At 39.0% G+C, this 8,004-nt stretch overlaps 1 non-coding gene across 1 annotated transcript; it reads right to left on the reverse strand.

Annotated features, from left to right (window-relative positions):
- Positions 1–7,548: 7,548 nt before the first annotated feature.
- Positions 7,549–7,656, reverse strand: LOC112724972 (small nucleolar RNA R71). Its single transcript, XR_003164108.1, has one exon. It is a non-coding gene; the product is annotated as a small nucleolar RNA R71 (small nucleolar RNA).
- Between the last annotated feature and the right edge of the window lie 348 nt (positions 7,657–8,004).

The raw sequence follows: 8,004 nt of genomic DNA on the forward strand, positions 1-8,004 counted from the left end.
TGTTAATGTGCTCTATTTAAGAACAAATAAGGGTTTATTATGGGCTCAAACTTGGTTAGCAATGGTAGATAAGAGGGTTAAGGCCATTTAGCGAAAAGTGACTATTGAAATGATAGCCTCAATCATGTAAATGCATTCATACACAAAGTAATGGACATATAGAATCAGACAAAGCAAGGATCACAATCATAGAGAGAGAGATATGCGCACAAGAATGGAATTAATGGTTAGAAGATGTAACCATGCAATAGGCTCAAAACTTTCATGCTTGTGTTCTTAGCTCAATCACTATGTTCCAAATTACATTCTTAAAGCAAGTTTACTGCAAAAATTTTCAAAAATTTGGGTTCCTTCATGCTAGGGGTAACACAACGCAGAAGCTTCTTGATGTAAGTATATCGGCGTTGATTGCACCGCTCATATCTATCAAGCTTCCGGTGAAGATCTTCTATCCTTTGATGTGTGGATCTTTGCCGTAGTGGTGATGATGAAGTGGAAGGAATAGTAGATGGAAGGGCTATGTCAAGGCTCGGGTTGTTCATGGGAAGATGTAAGTATTTTCCAGTTGGGACCTCATCGCCCTTAGCCGGAACTATAATCTTTCTGTCCTTTTCTTCCCAAGGAACACCTACAGCAGCAACTAAATCAGATACCAATGCTGGAAATGGTAAATTACCCCGGTCATGAACTTGACTCATCGCTTGCTTGACAAGAAGCGGAATGTTCACCGGCTTCTCTGTGAGAACACACCAAACGAGCAAGGCGAGGTCTGCCGTGAAGGACGACTTGTGGGTGCTAGGTAGTACATAGTGAGATAGGATCTAGGCCCAAGCTCTAGCTTCCACAGTGAGAAGGTGAGCGTCAATGCTCTTGGGCCTCATTCAGAGTCGACCTTGGATCCAAAATGCCTCTGGCTCAGCAATGACTCGAAGGATCGAGTCCCAATCCAAACTTCTCTCGCTGGTGTAAGACTTCTTAGTATCCATCCATGTCACTTGGCACTGGTAGGACATTAAGCACTTGCTGAATAGCCTCTTCTGAAACTGAAACTTGCTTGCGGCGCATGTATACCAATTGAAGGGAGGAAAGATGGTAGTTAGTGTAGAATTTTTCAACCCAAGAGAGGTTGATTTCCCTTAGTTTTCTCAAAAGAAACTCCCATCCTCGTCGTTCAATGCGGGGTAAAATACAAGGAGCAACCTTGTTCGGCGGAGCAAGTAGATGCTCGGGATGATAGTTTCGTACCGCTTTGGAGGGGAATATAAGTTCACAGAAGCGGTTAGGAAACCTTGAAGAATCTTGCACCGGCTTGCTCTTTTCCTTCTCATCAATAGGAGCGGGTGTCTTCGCTTTCTTAGTTAAGGATCTGGCTCCCAATGAAGAGTGCGCCTTAGAAGTGGATCTTTGGGGTGCCCTTTTTGTGGCTGGTTTTCTTAGAGCTTTCGCCTTGCCTTTCGCGGTGGCCATTCTGAGAAAGGAAGGGAAACAGAAAAACATTAAACCCAAAGTATCATTTTAATAAAAACATGCAAGTGAAGGATAGTAATCATAAAGACATGGGTCACAACACTTGGCATGGGATGCAAGAGAAAGTAAAGCATGCAATGGCATGAGAGGAGTAATCTCAAGCATCCATAACAAAGAGCAAGTCACATTTAATGAGTATCTAATTAGCAAACAAAGTGGACTCAATGCGTGTAAAGGATAACAAGTGAATAAGGAGATGCACCCAATTGAAAGTACATTGTCAAGAGAAACCAAAATGGTTTTCATGCATTCCCTCGAACACTTGGCGTGTAATTATTAAGCAAAGAGTAATTATGAGATACTTAATCAATTCAAAGCCCAAAATGGAACATCAATCATCACATAGACATCACACATTGGCAAAGATAAGAAAAATAATGACAAAAGACCTATTAAGGCAAATTAAACTCAATTCAACATCCATGGAAAAATAAGGAAAAAGGAAAAATAAGCAAACACAAAGCAAGAAACATCATCATGCAATTGAAAGAGAGACTAAATAAAGCAACAAGAAGCATCTAATTAGAAGAAATAATGCAAAGAAAATGAAAGAAAAGAAATAAAAGAAGTGAAACCTTGAGAAGTAGAGGAGAACAAGGTTGAATCTTCTTTTGTGAAGATGAGAAAGAAGATAGGAGAGGTGTAGTGTCACCGGAAGAGGTGGTTGTCGCCGGTGAGTGGCCAGAGACAAGGGTGTAGATTATGGAAGAAGAAGAAGAAGAGGGGTGTGATGGAGGAAGAAGAAAAGGAGAATTAAGAGAGAAAAGGGGGTTGAGAGAGGGAAATAGAATAAAGCGCAAAGTTATAAAACTGATTCGAGCAACTGGCGCGCGCGCGGACAGTGCGCTGGCGCGTCGGTGAGGGTGTTAGCAAGGGACGCGTGCGCGGCAGTGGCGCGTACGCGCGAGGGAAATTGTGCCCCTGACACGGAAGTGGCACAAAGTTGGCATAAGTCTCTGGATTTTGTACAAGAGTTGGTGAATGGTGCAGGCGCGCGGACGCACACCTTGCGCGGAAGCGTGCCTGAAGGTTTTTTTGCAACTGGCGCGAACGCGCACAGCGTGCGGACGTGCACAGTGCGCGGACGCGTCAGTTTTTGGCACAAGGTTGGCTCAATTGTGGCACAACTCTCTGGTTTTTGTACCAGAGAGTCCAGATATCGCCATCGGTGCGTGCGCACAGCGTGCTTGCGCGTCGATGGATGTTTTGCTATGGTGCGCGCAGGCGGCAAGTACGTGGACGCGTGAGTGCCTGGCACAATTTGGGCACGAAATAGGCATGACTCTCGGGTATTTGGCCCAAGAGGTAGAATTACGCCACCGGTGCGCGCGCACAGTGCGTTGGCGCATCGGTGCCCATTTTCATTTTTCTATCTCTTTTTTTTTTCAACATAACAAGACCTATTCTAACACATTCTTGGTAGGTGCTTAAGCTAGTAGCCAAAGAGAATACTTCACAATGTCATGCTCAATCCAAAACATAGCATTCTCCTTACTTCAACAATTCATCCATACCAAAATGATGAAAACTACATTCACATTCTAATTATTCAACAAGGAGAATAAAACTAGCATTCATATGCAATCAATCAATCATCAAGAAATCACAAAATTCACAAGAATTTAAGGTTACAAATAAGATGGTATAAACATGGAAGATCTTACCACAGTGGGGTGCCTCCCACCTAGCACTTTTCTTTAACGTCCTTAAGTTGGACGGTCCTTTTCTTAAGCTTCTTTTCTCCTTGGTGCATCCTCCAATAGGTACACCTCTAGCTCTTTTGGGGGCTTGTAACCATGATACTTCTTCACTCTATGTCCATTCACTTTGAAATTCACTTCACTCATGGGATCAAACAATTCCACCACTCCATATGGCTTTATCTCCTTCACCTTGAAAGGTCCTTCCCATCTAGAACGGAGCTTGCTAGGCATAAATCGAAAACTTGAATTGTAGAGGAGGACTTCATCACCTTCTTGAAAGTCCTTCTTCCAAATGTGATGGTCATGAAATGCTTTGGTCATCTCTTTATAGATCCGGGCATTCTCATATGACTCGTTCCTCAAACACTCAAGTTCCTCTAGTTGTAGCTTCCTAGCTTCACCCGCCTTGGCTAAATCCATGTTGCACTGCTTTACTGCCCAATAGGCTCGATGCTCAATTTCCACCGGAAGTTGACACGCCTTACCATAGACGATCTGGAAGGGACTCATCCCTATCGGAGTCTTGTAGGCCGTTCTATACGCCCATAGTGCATCTCCTAACCGGAGGCTCCAATCCTTTCTTTGTGGATTGACCACTTTCTCCAAAATCCTCTTAATTTCTAGGTTGGACACTTCCACTTGTCCATTTGTTTGCGGATGATAAGCAGTAGCAACCTTATGCGACACTCCATAGCGCTTGAGCAATGCCTCTACGATGAGCGGATAATTTATACGCTTTTTGGCATTATTTTTACATAGTTTTCAATATAATTTAGCTATTTTTTAGTATATTTTTATTAGTTTTTAAATAAAAATCACATTTCTGGACTTTACTATGAGCTTGTGTGTTTTTCTGTGATTTCAGGTATTTTCTGGCTTGAGCAAAAATCAGATTCAGAGGTTGAAGAAGGACTGCAGATGCTGTTGGATTCTAACCTTCCTGCACTCAAAGTAGAATTTCTGGAGCTACAGAACTTCAAATGGCGCTTTTAATTGCGTTGGAAAGTAGACATCCAGGGCTTTCGAGCAATATATAATAATCCATACTTTTCCCGAGTTTAGATGACATAAACTGGTGTTGAACGCCAGTTCCATGCTGCATTCTGGAGTCAAACGCCAGAAACAGGTTGCAAAGTGGAGTTAAACGCCAGAACCAGGTAACAAACTGGCGTTCAACTCCAAGAAAGACCTCTACATGTGTAAAGCTCAATGCTCAGCCCAAGCACACACCAAGTGGGTCCCGGAAGTGGATTTCTGCATCATTTACTAATTTCTGTAAACCCTAGTAACTAGTTTAGTATAAATAGGACTTTTTACTATCTTTGGATCAGATCTTTGATTAGTTTTCATGCTATCTTAGAATTTTATGGGGGCTGGCCATTCGGCCATGCCTGGACCATTATCACTTATGTATTTTCAAACGGTAGAGTTTCTACACACCATAGATTAAGGTGTGGAGCTCTGCTGTTCCTCATGAATTAATACAAAGTACTACTATTTTTCTATTCAATTCAAGCTTATTCCTATTCTAACATATCCATTCGCACCCAAGAACATGATGAATGTGATGATTATGTGACGCTCATCATCATTCTCACTTATGAACGCGTGCCTGACGAACACTTCCGTTCTACATGCAAACAAGCTAGAATAAATATCTCTTAGATATCTAATACAGAGGACCGAGTCCGAGATATTAGAATCTTTGTGGTATAAGTTAGAACCCATGGATGGCCATTCCTGAGATCCGAAAAGTCTAAACCTTGTCTGTGGTATTCTGAGTAGGATCCGGGAAGGGATGGCTGTGACGAGCTTCAAACTCGCGAGTGCTGGGCGTAGTGACAGCATAAAAGGATAGTAAATCCTACTCCAGTATGATCGAGAACCGACAGATGATTAGCCATGCAGTGACAGCGCATTGGACCATTTTCACAGAGAGGATGAGATGTAGCCATTGACAACGGTGATGCCCTACATACAGCTTGCCATGGAAAGGAGTGGGAATGATTGGATGAAGACAGCAGGAAAGTAGAGGTTCAAAGGAACAAAAGCATCTCTATAGGCTTATCTGAAATTCTCACCAATGAATTTCATAAGTATCTCTATCGTAATCTTTGTTTTATTTATCTTTTAATTATTAAAACTCTATATCCATTTGAATCTGCCTGACTGAGATTTACAAGGTGACCATAGCTTGCTTCAAGCCGACAATCTCCGTGGGATCGACCCTTACTCATGTAAGGTTTATTACTTGGATGACCCAGTGCACTTGCTGGTCAGTTGTTTGAAGTACTGACAAAGAATTAAGATTATGAATGTGCGTATAAAGTTTTCAGCACCGTTACCAAGGAATGGAACCGTCATGATTTCTGCGCACCATATTTTTGGCGCCGTTGCCGGGGATTGTTCGAGTTTGGACAACTGACGATTCATCTTGTTGCTCAAATTAGGTAATTTTATTTTAATTTTAAGCTTTTTATTTCTTATTTTCGAAAAATACAAAAATATAATTTCTTCTTTTTCATTTTTCCCAATTAATTTTGGAAAAATCAAAAAAATTAATAAAATCATAAAATCAAAAATATTTTTGTGTTTCTTGTTTGAGTCTAGAGGCAAGTTTTAAGTTTGGTGTCAATTGCATCTTTTTAATTTTCTAAAAAAATTATTTTCGAAAAATTCATGCATTGCATTCTTCATGATCTTCAAGTTGTTTTTGGCCAGTCTTCTTGTTTGATCTTCATATTTTCTTGTTTTGTATCTTTTGTTGTTTTTCATATGCATTCTTGAATCATTAATGTCTAAAGAATAAGAATTTTTAAGTTTGGTGTCTTGCATGCTTTCTTTTCTTGAAAATTTTCAAAAATAAGTTCTTGGTGTTCATCTTGACATTCAAAGTGTTCTTGGTATTCAGCTTGACATTCATAGTGTTCTTGCATGCATCACATGCTTTGATCCAAAATTTTCATACATTGAGTCTTTGGGTTGTTTTTCTCTTTCTTCATTGAAAATTTAAAAATCAAAAAAATATCTTTCTCTTATTTCACTCATAATTTTCGAAAATTTGATTTGATTTAGTCAAAAATTTTTAAAATTTAGTTATTTCTTATGAGTCAAATTAAAATTTTCAATTTAAAAATCTTATCTTTTTCAAATCTTTTTCAAAAATCAAATCTTTTTCATTTTTCTTTCATAATTTTCGAAAATTCCAAAATGATTTTCAAAATTCTTTTTCTTATTTTGTTTCATAGTTTCAAATCTTTACTAACAATTAATGTGATTGATTCAAAAAAAATATTAAGTTTGTTACTTGCCTAGTAAGAAAGGTTCAATCTTTAAACTCTAGAATCATATCTTTTTAGTTTCTTGTTAGTCAAGTAATCAACTTTAATTTTCAAAATCAAATCTTTTTTTAATTTCTTTTTTAAATCTTTTTCAAATTAAGTTTCAATCACATCTTTTTCAAAATCAATTTCAAAGTCTTTTCTAACTTCCTTTCTAACTTCTTACCTTTTTAAAATTGATTTTCAAATTTTTTTTCAATCAATCCTATCTTTTTGTTTCAATCATATCTTTTTCAAAACTACCTAACTAATTCTCTCTCTCTAATTTTCGAAAATCTCTTCCCCCTTTTTCAAATTTTTTTTTATTTTTTTATTTCGAACCCTCTCTTCCTCTTGGTGTTCGAATTTCTCTTCTTCTATTCTTCTATTCTTATACTCACATACAGGAATCTCTATACTGTGAAATAGAGGATTCCATATTTTCTTTTCTGTTTTCTTCTTTTTCATATGAGCAAGAACAATGATAAGAACATTCTTGTTGAAGCTGATCCTGAACCTGAAAGGACTCTGAAGAGGAAGCTAAGGGAAGCCTAAGCACCACTCTCTGGAGAAAATCTGACAGAAATTTTCGAAAAAGAAGAAAACATGGCCGAAAATAATAACAATGCAAGGAAGATGCTTGGTGACTTTACTGCACCAAATTCCAATTTAGATGGAAGAAGCATCTCAATCCCTGTCATTGGAGCAAACAATTTTGAGCTTAAACCTCAATTAGTTTCTCTGATGCAACAGAACTGCAAGTTTCATGGACTTCCATCCGAAGATCCTTTTCAGTTCTTAACTAAATTCTTGCAGATCTGTGATACTGTTAAGAGCAATGGGGTTGATCCCGAGGTCTACAGGCTTATGCTTTTCCCGTTTGCTGTAAGAGACAGAGCTAGAGTATGGTTGGACTCTCAACCTAAAGATAGCCTGAACTCTTGGGATAAGCTGGTCACGCTTTCTTAGCCAAGTTCTTTCCTCCTCAAAATCTTAGCAAGCTTAGAGTGGATGTTCAAACCTTCAGACAGAAAGAAGGTGAATCCCTCTATGAAGCTTGGGAGAGATACAAGGAACTGACCAAAAAGTGTCCTTCTAACATGCTTTCAAAATGGACCATCCTGGATATATTCTATGATGGTCTGTCTGAGTTATCAAAGATGTCACTTGACCATTCTGCAGGTGGATCCATTCACCTAAAGAAAACGCCTGTAGAAGCTCAAGAACTCATTGACATAGTTGCAAATAACCAGTTCATGTACACTTCTGAAAGGAATCCTGTGAATAATGGGACGCCTATGAGGAAGGGAGTTCTTGAAATTGATACTCTGAATGCCATATTGGCTCAGAATAAGATATTAACTCAGTAAGTCAATATGATCTCTCAGAGTATGAATGGATTGAAGGAATCATCCAACTGTACTAAAGAGGCATCTTCTGAAGAAGAAGCTTAT

This window comes from Arachis hypogaea, chromosome 11 (assembly GCF_003086295.3).
Source record: "Arachis hypogaea cultivar Tifrunner chromosome 11, arahy.Tifrunner.gnm2.J5K5, whole genome shotgun sequence".
In the NCBI taxonomy this organism is placed as follows: Eukaryota; Viridiplantae; Streptophyta; class Magnoliopsida; order Fabales; family Fabaceae; genus Arachis; species Arachis hypogaea.